The sequence below is a fragment of the Lissotriton helveticus genome, chromosome 12 (assembly GCF_964261635.1).
Source record: "Lissotriton helveticus chromosome 12, aLisHel1.1, whole genome shotgun sequence".
In the NCBI taxonomy this organism is placed as follows: Eukaryota; Metazoa; Chordata; class Amphibia; order Caudata; family Salamandridae; genus Lissotriton; species Lissotriton helveticus.
Window position 1 is genome coordinate 74,895,134 of NC_136073.1, and position 17,194 is coordinate 74,912,327.

The 17,194-nt window shown below is 54.4% G+C and overlaps 1 protein-coding gene across 4 annotated transcripts in view; it reads left to right on the forward strand.

Moving 5' to 3' along the window:
* LOC144798677 (T-complex protein 1 subunit theta-like) overlaps positions 1 to 17,194 on the forward strand; it is a 338,982-nt gene that overhangs the window by 184,897 nt on the left and 136,891 nt on the right. Inside the window, exon 2 of one of the 4 annotated variants that reach the window (XM_078669662.1) lies at positions 12,723 to 12,816. The exons of the other annotated variants lie outside the window; for them this stretch is intronic. The gene's annotated coding sequence lies outside the window, so the exon portion shown is untranslated. The remainder of the gene's footprint in view (positions 1 to 12,722; positions 12,817 to 17,194) is intronic. 4 annotated transcript variants of the gene reach the window in all.

Sequence of the window (17,194 nt, forward strand, 5' to 3'; positions counted from 1 at the left end):
TCATCCTCTCAAACACTCTCACCCTCACCACTCTACCAACCTACAACTCTACCGCCCTCACTCTACTGCCCTCACGCCCTCTCTCTACCACTCTCACACCTTCACTCTACCGCCCTCACTCTACCACTCTACTGCCCTCACTCTACCACTCTACCACCCTCACTCTACCACCCTCACTCTACCGCCCTCATGCCCTCACTCTGCTGCCCTCACTCTACCACTCTACCGCCCTCACTCTACCACTCTACCGCCCTCACTCTACTGCCCTCACTCTACCACTCTACCACCCTCACTCTACCGCCCTCACTCCCTCTACCACCCTTACTTACTCTACCGCCCTCCCTCACTCTATCCATCTATCTCCCTCCCTCACTCTATCTATCTATCGATCGCCCTCCCTCTATCTATCTATCTATCTATCGCCCTCCCTCTATCTGTCTATCGCCCTCCCTCTATCCATCTATTGCCCTCACTCTATCGCCCTCACTCTATCGCGCTCACTCTACCGCCCTCACTCTACCGCCCTCACTCTACCGCCCTCACTCTAGCACTCTACCGCCCTCACTCTACCACTCTACCGGCCTCACTCTACCGCCCTCAATCACTCTACCGCCCTCACTCACTCTATCACCCTCACTCACTCTATCTATCGCCCTTCCTCATTCTATCTATCGCCCTCCCTCACTCTATCTATCGCCCTCCCTCACTCTATCTATCTATCTATCTATCTATCTATCTATCTATCTATCTATCTATCTATCTATCTATCTATCTATCTATCTATCTATCTATCTATCTATCTATCTATCTATCTATCTCCCTCTATCTATCGGTCGCCCTCCCTCTATCTATCGGTCGCCCTCCCTCTATCTATCTACCGCCCTCCCTCTATCTATCGCCCTCACTCTATCGCCCTCCATCCCTCTATCTACCCCCTCACCCTCACACCCTCACACACACCCTCACCCTCACACACCCTCACCCAGCCTCACCCCCCTCACGTACCCTCTCACCCTCACACACCCTCTCACCCTCACCCTCACATCCCTTCACCCTCACATTCCCTCACCCTCACACACCCTCACCCTCACACCCACTCAACCCTCACAAACACCCTCACCCTCGCTCACCCTCTCACCCTTACCCACCCTCTCACCCATACCCACCCTCTCACCCTCACACACCCTTTCACCCTCACACACCCTCTCACCCTCACACACACTCTCACCCTCACACACCCCTCACCCTCACACCCCCTCACTCTCACACCCCCTCACCCTCACACCCCCTCATCCTCACACCCCCTCATCCTCACCCTCACACCTCCTCATCCTCACCCTCATCCTCACTCTCACACACCCTCTCACCCTCACACCCTCTCACCCTCACCCCCCTCACCCCCACATCCCCTCACCCTCCCTTACACCCTCACCCTCACACCCCCTCAACCTTACACCCCCTCACCCTCACACACCCTCACCCTCTCACACACTCTCACCCTCACCACTCTACCAACCTACCACTCTACCGCCCTCACTCTACTGCCCTCACGCCCTCTCTCTACCACTCTCACGCCTTCACTCTACCGCCCTAACTCTACCACTCTACCGCCCTCACTCTACCACTCTACCGCCCTCACTCTACCACCCTCACTCTACCGCCCTCATGCCCTCAATCTTCTGCCCTCACTCTACCACTCTACCGCCCTCACTCTACCACTCTACCGCCCTCACGCTACTGCCCTCACTCTACCACTCTACCACCCTCACTCTACCGCCCTCACTCTACCACCCTCACTCACTCTATCGCCCTCCCTCACTCTATCCATCTATCGCCCTCCCTCACTCCATCTATCTATCGATCGCCCTCCCTTTATCTATCTATCTATCGCCCTCCCTCTATCTGTCTATCGCCCTCCCTCTATCTATCTATCACCCTCCCTCTATCGCCCTCCCTCTATCTATCTATCGCCCTCCCTCTATCTATCTATTGCCCTCACTCTATCTAGCTATCGCCCTCACTCTATCGCCCTCACTCTATCGCGCTCACTCTACCGCCCTCACTCTACTGCCCTCACTCTACCGCCCTCACTCTAGCACTCTGCCGCCCTCACTCTACCACTCTACCGGCCTCACTCTACCGCCGTCACTCACTCTACCGCCCTCACTCACTCTATCACCCTCACTCACTCTATCTATCGCCCTTCCTCATTCTATCTATCGCCCTCCCTCACTCTATCTATCGCCCTCCCTCACTCTATCTATCTATCTATCTATCTATCTATCTATCTATCTATCTATCTATCTATCTATCTATCTATCTATCTATCTATCTATCTATCTCCCTCTATCGGGCGCCCTCCCTCTATCTATCGGTCGCCCTCCCTTTATCTATCGGTCGCCCTGCCTCTATCTATTGGTCGCCCTCCCTCTATCTATCTATCCCCTCCCTCTATCTATCTATCGCCCTCCCTCTATCTATCGCCCTCACTCTATCGCCCTCCATCCCTCTATCTATCGCCCTCCCACTCTTCCACCCACCTCCTTCTCTAACTCCCTGTTCTCTTCTCTTCTCCTGTGCTGAACTGCTGCTCTCTTCCACCCTGCCTCCTTCTTTAACTCCCTGTTCTCTTCTCTTCTCCTGTGCTGAACTGCTGCTCTTTTCCACCCTGCCTCCTTCTTTAACTCCCTATTCTCTTCTCTTCTCCTGTGCTGATCTGCTGCTCTCTTCCAACCCGCCTCCTTCTTTAACTCCCTGTTTTCTTCTCCTGTGCTGATCTGCTGTTCTCTTCCACTTGCCTCTTTCTCTAACTCCCTGTTCTCTTCTCCTGTGCTGATCTGCTGCTCTCTTCCACCCACCTCCTTCTTTAACTCCATGTTCTCTTCTGCTGTGCTGCTATGCTGCTCTCTTCCACCCGCTCACACACCCTTTCACCCTCACACACCCTTTCACCCTCACACACCCTTTCACCCTCTCAACCTCACACACCCTCTCACCCTCATACTCCCTCTCACCTTCACACCCTCACACACCCCTCACCCTCACACCCCCTCACACCCCCACACACCCTCACACCCCCTCACCCTCACACCCTCACACACACCCTCACACACGCTCACCCAGCCTCACCCCCCCTCACTTACCCTCTCAGCCTCACACACCCTCTCTCCCTCACCCCCCTCACCCTCACATCCCTTAACCCTCACATTCCCTCACCCTCCCATCCCCTCACCCTCCCTCACACCCCCTCACCCTCACACCCCCTCACACTTACACCCCTTCACCCTCACGCCCCTCACCCTCACACCCCCTCACACACACCCTTACACACACCGGCACCCTCGCTCATCCTCTCACCCTTACCCACCCTCTCACCCTTACCCACCCTTACTCACCCTCATACACCCTTTCACCCTCACACACCCTTTCACCCTTACACACCCTCTACCCCTCAAACACCCCCTCTACCCCTCAAACACCCCCTCACCCTCACACACCCTCATCCTCACACCCCCTCATCCTCATCCTTACCCTCACACCTCCCCATCCTCACCCTCACACACCCTCATCCTCACCCTCACACACCCTCACCCTCACATCCCCTCACCCTCACCCTCACACCCCCAAACACACCCTCACTCTCACACACCCTCACCCTACCATCCCCTCACCCTCCTTCACCCCTATCCCTCACACCCACTCATCCTTACACCCCCTCACACACCCTTTCACCCTCACACACCCTTCCGCCCTCACACACCCTCTCACCCTCACACACCCTCTCACCTTCATACCCTCACACACCCCCTCACCCTCACACCCCATTCACCCTTTCCTCTCATCCCCTTTGTCTCTGTGCATCTCTCTTCTGTCTCTGTTCCCCTGCAGACGTTTCTTCCGCCCCCTTAGCTCACACTCTCCTGCTCACCCTCAAACACCCTCTCACCCTCACACACCCAAACACACCCTCACCCTCACACCCCCACACCCTCACATCCCCTCACCCTCACACACCCTTGCACCCTCACACACCCTCTCACCCTCACACACCCTCTCACCCTCACACACCCTCTCACCTTCACACCCTCACACACCCTCTCACCCTCACACCCCTCACCCTCCCACCCCAACACCCCCTCACACCCCCTCACCCTCACACACACCCTCACCCTCACACACCCACACCCTCACCCAGCCTCACACTCCCTCACTTACCCTCTCACTCTCACACACCCTCTCACACTCACCCCCCTCACCCTCACATCCCCTCACCATCCCATTCCCTCACACTCCCATCCCCTCACACACCCTCACACACCCTCACACTTACACCCCCTCACCCTCACACCCCTCACCCTCACACCCCCTCACCCTCACACCCCCTCAACCCTCACAAACACCCTCACCCTCACACACACCCTCACCCTCGCTCACCCTCTCACCCTTACCCACCCTCTCACCCATACCCACCCTCTCACCCTCACACACCCTTTCACCCTCACACACCCTCTCACCCTCACACACACTCTCACCCTCACAGACCCCCTCACCCTCACACCCCATCACTCTCACACCCCCTCACCCCCCCTCATCCTCACCCTCACACACCCTCATCCTCACCCTCACACACCCTCACCCCCCTCACCTCCACATCCCCTCACCCTCCCTTACACCCTCACCCTCACGCCCCCTCACCCTCACACACCCTCACCTTCTCACACACTCTCACCCTCTCACACACTCTCACCCTCTCACACACCCTCACCACTCTACCAACCTAAAACTCTTCCGCCCTCACTCTACTGCCCTCACGCCCTCACTCTACCACTCTCACGCCTTCACTCTACCGCCCTCACTCTACCACTCTACCGCCCTCACTCTACCACTCTACCGCCCTCACTCTACCGCCCTCACTCTACCCCCTTCATGCCCTCACTCTGCTGCCCTCACTCTACCACTCTACCACCCTCACTCGGCCGCCCTCACTCTACCACTCTACCGCCCTCACTCTACTGCCCTCACTCTACCACCCTCATTCTACCGCCCTCACTCACTCTACCACCCTCACTCACTCTATCTATCGCCCTCCCTCACTCTATCCATCTATCGCCCTCCCTCACTCTATCTATCTATCGATCGCCCTCCCTCTATCTATCTATCTATCGCCCTCCCTCTATCTGTCTATCGCCCTCCCTCTATCTATCTATCGCCCTCCCTCTATCTATCTATCACCCTCCCTCTATATATCTATCGCCCTCACTCCATCTATCTATCGCCCTCACTCTATCGCCCTCACTCTATCGCGCTCACTCTACCGCCCTCACTCTACCGCCCTCACTCTAGCACTCTACCGCCCTCACTCTACCACTCTACCGGCCTCACTCTACCACCCTCACTCACTCTACCGCCCTCACTCACTCTATCACCCTCACTCACTCGATCTATCGCCCTTCCTCATTCTATCTATCGCCCTCCCTCACTCTACCTATCTATCTATCTATCTATCTATCTATCTATCTATCTATCTATCTATCTATCTATCTATCTATCTATCTATCTATCTATATCCCTCTATCGGTCGCCCTCCCTCTATCTATCGGTCGCCCTCCCTCTATCTAACGGTCGCCCTCCCTCTACCTATCCCCCTCCCTCTATCTATCTATCGCCCTCCCTCTATCTATCGCCCTCACTCTATCGCCCTCCATCCCTCTATCTATTGCCCTCCCACTCTTTCGTCCACCTCCTTCTCTAACTCCCTGTTCTCTTCTCTTCTCCTGTGCTGAACTGCTGCTCTCTTCCACCCTGCCTCCTTCTTTAACTCCCTGTTCTCTTCTCTTCTCCTGTGCTGATCTGCTGCTCTCTTCTAACCCGCCTCCTTCTTTAACTCCCTGTTCTCTTCTCCTATGCTGATCTGCTGCTCTCTTCCACCCGCCTCCTTCTTTAACTCCACGTTCTCTTCTGCTGTGCTGTTATGCTGCTCTCTTCCACCCACCTCCTTCTCTAACTCCCAGTTCACTTCTCTGCTCCAGAGCTGATCTGCTGCTCTCTTCAACCCGCGTCCTTCTCTACCTCCCTGTTCTCTTCTCCCATGCTGTTCTGCTGCTCTCTTCAACCCCACCTCCTTATTTAACTCCCTGTTCTCTTCTTCTGTGCTAATCTGCTGCTCTCTTCCACCCACCTCCTTCTTTAACAACCTGTTCTCTTCTCCCGTGCTGATCTGCTGTTTCCTTCCACCGCCTCCTTCTCTAACTCCCTGTTCTCTTCTCCTGTGCTGATCTGCTGCTCTCGTCCACCCGCCTCCTTCTTTAACTCCCTGTTCTCTTCTGCTGTGCTGATCTGCTGCTCTCTTCCACATACATCCTTCTGTAACCGCACACACACATACATACAACCACGCACACACACATACAACCACACACACACACACATACAACCACACAAATACAACCACACACATACAACCACACACACACAACCACACACACACACAATCGCACACACAACCACACACACAACCACACACACAACCACACACACACACAACCACACACACAATCACACACACAACCACACACACAACCACACACTCAACCACACACTCAACCACACACTCAACCACACACTCAACCACACACACAACCACACGCACAACCACAACAATACACCCAACCACACACACACACAACCACACCCAACCACACACACAACCACAAACACACACAGACAGCCACACATACAACCTTACACACACACAACCATACACACACACAACCACACCCAACCACACACAACCACACACACAACCACACACACAACCACAGCCACAACCACACCCAACCACAAACACATACAACCACACACACAGAACCACACACACACACACACAACCACACACATCTATCTATCACCCTCACTCTATCTATCTATCGCCCTCACTCTATCTATCTATCGCCCTCACTCTATCTGTCTATCGCCCTCACTCTATCTATCGCCCTCACTCTATCTATCGCCCTCACTCTATCTATCGCCCTCACTCTATATATCACCCTCACTCTATCTATCTATCGCCCTCACTCTATCTATCTTTCGCCCTCACTCTATCCATCTATCGCCCTCACTCTATCTACGGCACCACCACAGATTCACTCAGGGGCACCACAGCATCACTCAGGGGCACCACAGCATCACTCAAGGGTACCATAACATCACTATGCACTACCACAGCATCACTGAACACCACAGCATCACTCGTCGCCACCACAACATCACTCAGCACCACCACAGCATCAATCTGTGCAACCATTCAACAACAACTGGTTCAAATATGTTTTCTCAATGTTTCAAGCTTTATTACAAATGTCACAAAAAGATGTTAATATTTCACTTCTGTTCTTGGATTTTCGTCACAATAAAATACACTTAACATAATCTTCACAAAAGTTATTTACAAAAGTTTAAGCTATTGCCATTTTAAATTACAATAACTTTTATTTAAGTATTAATTATTAAAAAAATTAAAAGCCATTGTTATTTGTAATATCAATACATCTAAGTCACGTAAATACAAAACATGTTGCATTACAAATGCTATAGGTGTCACATTTGCAAAAGATAAAAGTATTGGCATTGTAAATGACAAAGCTATTAATTTCGCTATTTTCAAAACCAACACATAAATAAAAAATGTGTCATTTACAAGACCAATAGCTCAAACTTTCCTAATGTGAGACCTATTGCATTGCAAATGCTTGTTTTCATGGGACCTTGGCCAGGAGCCCCGGATAAGGGGCCTATCCAGTCATTGCAGGAATGTGGGGTCCCCTCACAAGAGGACACACACCCCGTGGGTGGGGTGCCGGGGGGTTCCCGTGGAGTGAGGGGTGAGCACCGGGTGTTGGCAGAGGGGGGGTCAGCAGCCCCCTTCCCCCTTCTGTTTCTCTGGTTCGTGGGTCCAGCTTGGAGGGGTTAGGGCCATGCACAGGGGCTGCGGCTCGGCAGGCTGCGGTTTCCCTGCGGGGAGAAGGTGTGGCCCCCTGTCTTTTTCGACCCACCTCCTTCTCTAACTCCCTGTTCTCTTCTCTTCTCCCGTGCTGATCTGCTGCTCTCTTCCACCCTGCCTCGTTCTCTAACTCCCTGTTCTCTTCTCATCTCCTGTGCTGATCTGCTGCTCTCTTCCAACACGCCTCCTTCTTTAACTCCTTGTTTTCTTCTCCTGTGCTAATCTGCTGTTCTCTTCCACTCGCCTCTTTCTCTAACTCCCTCTTCTCTTCTCCTGTGCTGATCTGCTTCTCTCTTCCAACCCGCCTCCTTCTTTAACTCCCTGTTTTCTTCTCCTGTGCTGATCTGCTGTTCTCTTCCACTCGCCTCTTTCTCTAACTCCCTGTTCTCTTCTTCTGTGGTGATCTGCTGCTCTCTTCCGCCCGCCTCCTTCTTTAACTCTATGTTCTCTTCTGCTGTGCTGTTATGCTGCTCTCTTCCACCCACCTCCTTCCCTAACTCCCAGTTCACTTCTCTGGTCCAGAGCTGATCTGCTGCTCTCTTCAACCCGCCTCCTTCTCTATCTCCCTGTTCTCTTCTCCCATGCTGTTCTGCTGCTCTCTTCAACCCCACCTCCTTATTTAACTCCCTGTTCTCTTCTTCTGTGCTAATCTGCTGCTCTCTTCCACCCACCTCCTTCTTTAACATCCTGTTCTCTTCTCCCGTGCTGATCTGCTGTTCCCTTCCACCGCCTCATCCTCTAACTCCCTGTTCTCTTCTCCTGTGCTGATCTGCTGCTCTCTTCCACCCGCCTCCTTCTTTAACTCCCTGTTCTCTTCTGCTGTGCTGATCTGCTGCTCTCTTCCACATACATCCTTCTGTAACCGCACACACACATACATACAACCACGTACACACACATACAACCACGCACACACACACACATACAACCACACAAATACAACCACACATACAACCACACACTTACAACCACACACACACACAATCGCACACACAACCACACACACAACCACACACACAACCACACACACACACACAACCACACACACAATCACACACACAACCACACACACAACCACACACTCAACCACACACTCAACCACACACTCAACCACACACTCAACCACACACACAACCACACGCACAACCACAACAATACACCCAACCACACACACACACACAACCACACCCAACCACACACACAACCACAAACACACACAGACAGCCACACATACAACCTTACACACACACAACCATACACACACACAACCACACCCAACCACACACAACCACACACAACCACACACACAACCACACACACAACCACAGCCACAACCACACCCAACCACAAACACATACAACCACACACACAGAACCACACACACACACACAACCACACACATCTATCTATCACCCTCACTCTATCTATCTATCGCCCTCACTCTATCTATCTATCGCCCTCACTCTATCTATCTATCGCCCTCACTCTATCTATCGCCCTCACTCTATTTATCTATCGCCCTCACTCTATCTATCGCTCTCACTCTATATATCACCCTCACTCTATCTATCTATCGCCCTCACTCTATCTATCTTTCGCCCTCACTCTATCCATCTATCGCCCTCACTCTATCTACGGCACCACCACAGATTCACTCAGGGGCACCACAGCATCACTCAGGGGCACCACAGCATCACTCAAGGGTACCATAACATCACTATGCACTACCACAGCATCACTGAACACCACAGCCTCACTCGTCGCCACCACAACATCACTCAGCACCACCACAGTATCAATCTGTGCAACCATTCAACAACAACTGGTTCAAATATGTTTTCTCAATGTTTCAAGCTTTATTACAAATGTCACAAAAAGATGTTAATATTTCACTTCTGTTCTTGGATTTTCGTCACAATAAAATACACTAAACATAATCTTCACAAAAGTTATTTACAAAAGTTTAAGCTATTGCCATTTTAAATTTCAATAACTTTTATTTAAGTATTAATTATTAAAAAAATTAAAAGCCATTATTATTTGTAATATCAATACATCTAAGTCACGTAAATACAAAACATGTTGCATTACAAATGCTATAGGTGTCACATTTGCAAAAGATAAAAGTATTGGCATTGTAAATGACAAAGCTATTAATTTCGCTATTTTTAAAACCAACACATAAATAAAAAATGTGTCATTTACAAGACCAATAGCTCAAACTTTCCTAATGCGAGACCTATTGCATTGCAAATGCTTGTTTTCATGGGACCTTGGCCAGGAGCCCCGGATAAGGGGCCTATCCAGTCATTGCAGGAATGTGGGGTCCCCTCACAAGAGGACACACACCCCGTGGGTGGGGTGCCGGGCGGTTCCCGTGGAGTGAGGGGTGAGCACCGGGTGTTGGCAGAGGGGGGGGTCAGCAGCCCCCTTCCCCCTTCTGTTTCTCTGGTTCGTGGGTCCAGCTTGGAGGGGTTAGGGCCATGCACAGGGGCTGCGGCTCGGCAGGCTGCGGTTTCCCTGCGGGGAGAGGGTGTGGCCCCCTGTCTTTTTCGACCCACCTCCTTCTCTAACTCCCTGTTCTCTTCTCTTCTCCCGTGCTGATCTGCTGCTCTCTTCCACCCTGCCTCGTTCTCTAACTCCCTGTTCTCTTCTCATCTCCTGTGCTGATCTGCTGCTCTCTTCCAACACGCCTCCTTCTTTAACTCCTTGTTTTCTTCTCCTGTGCTAATCTGCTGTTCTCTTCCACTCGCCTCTTTCTCTAACTCCCTGTTCTCTTCTGCTGTGCTGATCTGTTCCTCTGTTCCACCCATCTCCTTCTCTAACTCCCTGTTCTCTTCTCTTCTCCCATGCTGATCTGCTGCTCTCTTCCACCCTGCCTCCTTCTCTAACTCCCTGTTCTCTTCTCTTCTCCTGTGCTGATCTGCTGCTCTCTTCCAACCCGCCTCCTTCTTTAACTCCCTGTTTTCTTCTCCTGTGCTGATCTGCTGTTCTCTTGCACTCGCCTCTTTCTCTAACTCCCTGTTCTCTTCTTCTGTGGTGATCTGCTGCTCTCTTCCACCCGCCTCCTTCTTTAACTCTATGTTCTCTTCTCCTGTGCTGTTATGCTGCTCTCTTCCACCCACCTCCTTCCCTAACTCCCAGTTCACTTCTCTGGTCCAGAGCTGATCTGCTGCTCTCTTCAACCCGCCTCCTTCTCTATCTCCCTGTTCTCTTCTCCCATGCTGTTCTGCATCTCTCTTTAACCCCACCTCCTTATTTAACTCCCTGTTCTCTTCTTCTGTGCTAATCTGCTGCTCTCTTCCACCCACCTCCTTCTTTAACATCCTGTTCTCTTCTCCCGTGCTGATCTGCTGTTCCCTTCCACCGCCTCATCCTCTAACTCCCTGTTCTCTTCTCCTGTGCTGATCTGCTGCTCTCTTCCACCGCCTCCTTCTTTAACTCCCTGTTCTCTTCTGCTGTGCTGATCTGCTGCTCTCTTCCACATACATCCTTCTGTAACCGCACACACACATACATACAACCACGCACACACACATACAACCACACACACATACAACCACACACATACAACCACACACATACAACCACACACACACAACCACACACACACACACAATCGCACACACAACCACACACACAACCACACACACAACCACACACACACACAACTACACACACAACCACACACACAACCACACACTCAACCACACACTCAACCACACACACAACCACACACACAACCACAACAATACACCCAACCACACACACACACAACCACACCCAACCACACACACAACCACAAACACACACAGACAGCCGCACATGCAACCTTACACACACACAACCATACACACACAATCACACCCAACCACACACAACCACACACAACCACACACACAACCACACACAACCACACACACATACAACCACACACACACACCCACACACACATACACACAACCACACACATCTATCAATCACCCTCTCTCTATCTATCTATCACCCTCACTCTATCTATCTATCGCACCGGGTGTTGGCAGAGGGGGGTCAGCAGCCCCCTTCCCCCTTCTGTTTCTCTGGTTCGTGGGTCCAGCTTGGAGGGGTTAGTGCCATGCACAGGGGCTGCGGCTCGGGCAGGCGGCGGTTTCCCTGTGGTGAGAGGGTGTGGCCCCCTGTCTTTTTTGACCAGCGCAGTAAGTCTAGGGGAGGGGGGCTTCAGGGGCCCTGAGGGCTTTTTTCAGCTGCTAGTCGGTCTTTCAGATTAAGGTTGAGGGACTGCAAACACGGCTCGGTGGTGCTTGGGACCCACCAGGTTGGCGCAACCTGTTGGAAGGGGGAGCCAGGACCGGCGATTGGGGCAGGCAGAATGGGGGCACCACCGCCGAGGAGCACAACGGCCTCGAGACGCTGGCCCGAAGCAGTAGGGGGGTCAGTGGCGGCCTGTACACTGATGAGGGATCGCGCAGCGCACATTACAATATTAAGAATCTTACACAAGTTATGAATGCAGTTGTGGATGATGGTGTGCCTGTTGGTGGGTGACCTGCGGGATTTGTTGGCATTGATGTTGAGGGACGAAGTTGGAGGACTGCGAAGGTGTGTGACGGGGAAGAGATTGGTGTCTGGAGGATGAAGTGCCCAAGGGGATGATGCTGAAGGGGGTAGTGAAGGGGGGTTGGGGGAGTTTAGGTAACCAGACTCTTCTCGTTGTTTCTTACAGGAGTCAAGGGCGGCCACAGTCAGTGCTGAGCACGAAAGAAAGCGGGTGAACGGTAACTCCCAGTCGGAGGAGGAGGTCTCGGAAGGACACTCAGGTACAGAACGAAGGCGGAGGCCTTGGGACGGGGGACGCTGGGCGAATGAAAGAGTTTCAGCTGGGGTATGTGAGGAATTGGGCGGAGGCATGGGTCCAAATGGACATTGTGGTGCCCAGGGGACAGGAGAGAGTACTCAATGGGTCACTGATCATTTGCTGTTATGTGGGAAGAGAGTGACATATGGGGCCGGGGGTGCCAGTTGGCACACAATGGTCATTGGTCTCAGAAACAGTGGGATGGCTTATGGTGATGTGGGGAGCAGGGGCCGGGCACTTGCCCCTGCAGCAGCCATGGACAACGGTGGAATGGCACGGAATGGGAGGGGGTTTCACCGGGACCAAGACATGTAATAGTCCGGTCAGAAGTAAGTTCAAGCGCCAACGCAATTTGCAGACTCTACCCGCAGCTGGGGTGTGTTAGCGACTTTGGCGGCATGATGAAGGGTTCACTTACGTAGTAGAGGAGGGGCAGAGAAGTCTGATCTGGGGGGTGCGGGGTTTTCATTGGGATATGTGACAGGCAGGTCCCTTCTGGGACAAGGGAGACCGACAAATCCAGTGCCGGATAGAGTCATACACCCGTTGGGGGGCAAACTGGGTCACCATGGCAAAACGGGGGTGGCCGTGTTGGGCCAGGAGGTCCGTTCCGGTTAGCTGGAGGCCATTTGTCCATGGCACTCGATGTCTCAGAAGAAGCCGTGACAACAGCGCTGACATAGGAGGTTATATGGAGGGGAGTCAAGTATGGAGTCGAGTCTACAAGGGTCTAGAGAGGCAGGTGATCTGATGTAGGCTGACTATGGCAAGGGCCGGCGGAGCATGGGGAACTGGGTCACTTAGAGACGTTGCCGTCATGTATGTGCAGCTCCTTTAAGGGGGAACATGGTCGTGTTCGCCTAACCCCGAGGGGGGGTGTGTGCCTCGGGGACGAGGTTGGCTTACCAATTGCACGGCACGGGCTCAATCAATCAATCAATCATGGACATTTATAGAGCGCACTACTTACCCGGAGGGTCTCAAGGCGCTTGGGGGGGGGGGGTGCTGCTACTGCTCGAACAGCCAGGTCTTGAGCTTCTTCCTGAAGGAAAGGTGGTCTTGGGTCAGGCGCAGGTCGGTCGGTCGGGAGTTCCAGGTCTTGGCGGCCAGGTGGGAGAAGGACCTTCCTCCTGTTGTCGTTCTTCGGATGCGGGGGACGGCGGCGAGGGCGTGGCTGGCTGATCGGAGGTGGCGTTTGGGAGCGTAGAAGTTGATGCGGTTGTTGAGGTAGCTCGGGCCTTGGTCGTGTAGGGCTTTGTGTGCGTGGGTGAGGAGACGGAAGGTGATTCTCTTGTTGACGGGGAGCCAGTGCAGGTCTCTCAGATGTCCGGAGATGTGGCTGCATCGGGGGATGTCGAGGATGAGTCTGGCCGAGGCGTTCTGGATCCGCTGGAGTCTCTTCTGGAGCTTGGCGGTGGTTCCGGCGTAGAGGGCGTTGCCGTAGTCCAGTCGGCTGGTGACAAGGGCCTGGGTGACCGTCTTCCTGGTCTCGGTGGGGATCCACCGGAAGATCTTTCGTAGCATGCGCAGGATGTTGAAGCATGACGAGGAGACGGCGTTGACTTGTCTGGTCATGGAGAGGGAGGAGTCCAGGATGAAGCCCAGGTTGCGTGCGTGGTCTGTCGGTGTGGGTGCGGTGCCCAGGGCGGGGGGCCACCAGGAGTCGTCCCAGGCGGAGGGCGAGGAGCCCAGGATGAGGACTTCCGTCTTGTCTGAGTTCAGTTTCAGGCGGCTGGTCATCATCCACTCGGCTACATCTTTCATCCCTTCGTGAAGGTTGGCTCTGGAAGCGGCGGGGTCGTTGGTCAGTGAGAGGATCAGCTGGGTGTCATCGGCGTAGGAGATGATGTTCAGGTTGTGTTGGCGTGCGATGGGCGCGAGGGGGCTCATGTAGACGTTGAAGAGGGTGGGGCTCAGCGAGGATCCTTGAGGGACGCCGCAGATGACTTTGGTGGCCTCTGACTTGTACGGTGGTAGACGGACTCTCTGTGTTCTTCCGTCGAGGAAGGAGACGATCCATTCCAGTGCCTTCTCCTGAATTCCGATGTTGCTGAGACGCTGCACTAGGGTGCGGTGGCAGACAGTGTCGAATGCCGCGGAGAGGTCCAGGAGGATGAGGGCCGCTGTTTCCCCGTTGTCCATCAGGGCTCGGATGTCATCGGTGGCAGCGATGAGGGCGGTCTCGGTGCTGTGGTTGGCTCGGAAGCCAGACTGTGAGGGGTCGAGGGATCCATTCGTCTCGAGGAAGGCGGCCAGCTGTTTGTTGACGGTCTTCTCGATGACTTTAGCTGGAAACGGGAGGAGCGAGATGGGGCGGTAGTTCTTGAGTTCGCTGGGGTCCGCTGTTGTTTTCTTTAGCAGAGCGCTGAGTTTGGCGTGCTTCCAGCTCTCCGGGAAGGTGGCGGTGTCGAAGGAGGTGTTGATGATGTCCCGCAGGTGGGGTGCGATGACAGCGTCGGCCTTGTTGAAGACGTGGTGAGGGCAGGGGTCGGTCGGAGATCCGGAGTGGATGGAGTTCATCATGCGGGCGGTGTCGTCGGTGCTGATCGGGGTCCAGGCGCGGAGGGTGGTGGTGGGCGGCGTTGCTGCCGTCGTTGTGTGCGATGGTTGACTGCTGAAGCTGTTGTGTATGTCCGCGATCTTGTTGTGGAAGTAGGAGGCGAGGGAGTTGCAAAGGTCTTGCGATGGGGTGATGTTGTTGTTTCCGGTGTTGGGGTTGGAGAGCTCTTTCACGATGTTGAAGAGTTCCTTGCAGTTGTGTGCGTTGTTGTCCAGTCGGTCCTTGAATGCAGTTTTCTTGGTGGCGCGGATCAGTTGGTGGTGCTTCCGGGTGGCAAGCTTGAGGGTGGTCATGTTGTCCGGTGTTGGTTCCCTTCTCCAGACTTTCTCGAGTGCTCGGCAGTTCTTCTTGGAGTTCTTGAGTTCGTCGGTGAACCATGGGGCTTTCTTGCTGCCGTGTCTGCTGGGCGGGGGCCTCAGAGGGGCGAGTTCGTCCGCGCAGTTGCTGATCCACTTCGTGAGGTTGTCGGCGGCCTGGCTGGGGTTCGCTGAGCTGGCGGGAGGGTGCTGACTCAGGGAAGCGGCGAGCTGGTCGGTTGTGATCTTGTTCCAGCTTCTTCGGGCAACCTGTTGCTGGTGGTGGTGGGTCGTCGTTCTTCTGAAGGTGAAGTGGACGCAGCTGTGGTCCGTCCAGTGGAGTCCTGTGGCGTGGCTGAAGGCGATGTCTTTGCTGGATGAGAAGACGGCGTCGAGTGTGTGTCCGGGGAGGTGGGTGGGGGTCGTCACCAGTTGCTTGAGTCCCAGGTTTGCGAGGTTTTCCAGCACGGTGGTGGTGTTGCGGTCGTCGTTGTTCTCCAGGTGGAAATTGAGGTCCCCGAGGAGGATGTAGTCGGCTGAGGGGAGGGCGAGCGGGCTGATGAAGTCGGCGATGTCCTCGCTGAATTGTGTGCGTGGTCCCGGGGGTCTGTAGATGAGGGTGCCTCTGAGGGTGGTCTTGGGGTTGACGTGGATCTGGAAGTGCAGGTGTTCGGCGGGTGCGATGGTGTCGTCGGTGTTGGTCGTGATGCGGATGGTGTTCCTGTGAATGATGGCGATGCCTCCTCCCGTCTGGTTGGCGCGGTCTCTCCGGATGATCTTGTAGCCGTTGGGGATGGCGATGGCGATGTCGGGTGCTGAGGAGGCGTTCATCCAGGTTTCCGTGAGGAAGGCGACGTCGGGGGCTGTGGTGTCGAGCAGGTTCCAGAGCTCGACGGCGTGTCTGTGGACGGAGCGGGTGTTGAGCAGGATGCACTTCAGGTGGCTGCTGCTGGAGTTCGGCTTGGTGGGTGCTGGTGCAGTGCAGGTCCGGGTGCAGGAGAACTTGCAGGCCTGGCAGATGAAGGGTCCGTGGGTGCGTCTCGGGGTGGCTCGGTAGCATCCAGGGGTTCGGCCGGCGTTGAGGGTGGCGGCGTCGTACGTCCGGCGGGTGGGCTGGGGTCTGCGGGGGCCAGGGGTCCTGGCGCTGGGCGCGGTCCAGGCGCAGACGCGCGCAGACGGGCTTACCTTTGGCGCACCTTCGGCGCTCATTTGGTGCTCCCGCTGCGCGCGGTCGCTGAGGGGGCGTCATAAGAGGGGAGCAGGGAGGGCGGGTCCGCTGGGAGGCGGGAAGGGGTTAACCAGTTGTGTGGCGGGGGGGCGGGGCCGCAGGCAGGAGGCGCGGGAACGGGACCGGCAGAGCGGGCGGCCCAGCGGCGGCTGGGGCGCTGCTGGCGGCGTCGGAACTCTGTCAGCAGGAAGCAGGTAAGCAGGGCTGCAGTGGCAGGAGAGGAGCAGGGGGGCGACCAGGCCGGAGGATGGCTTGA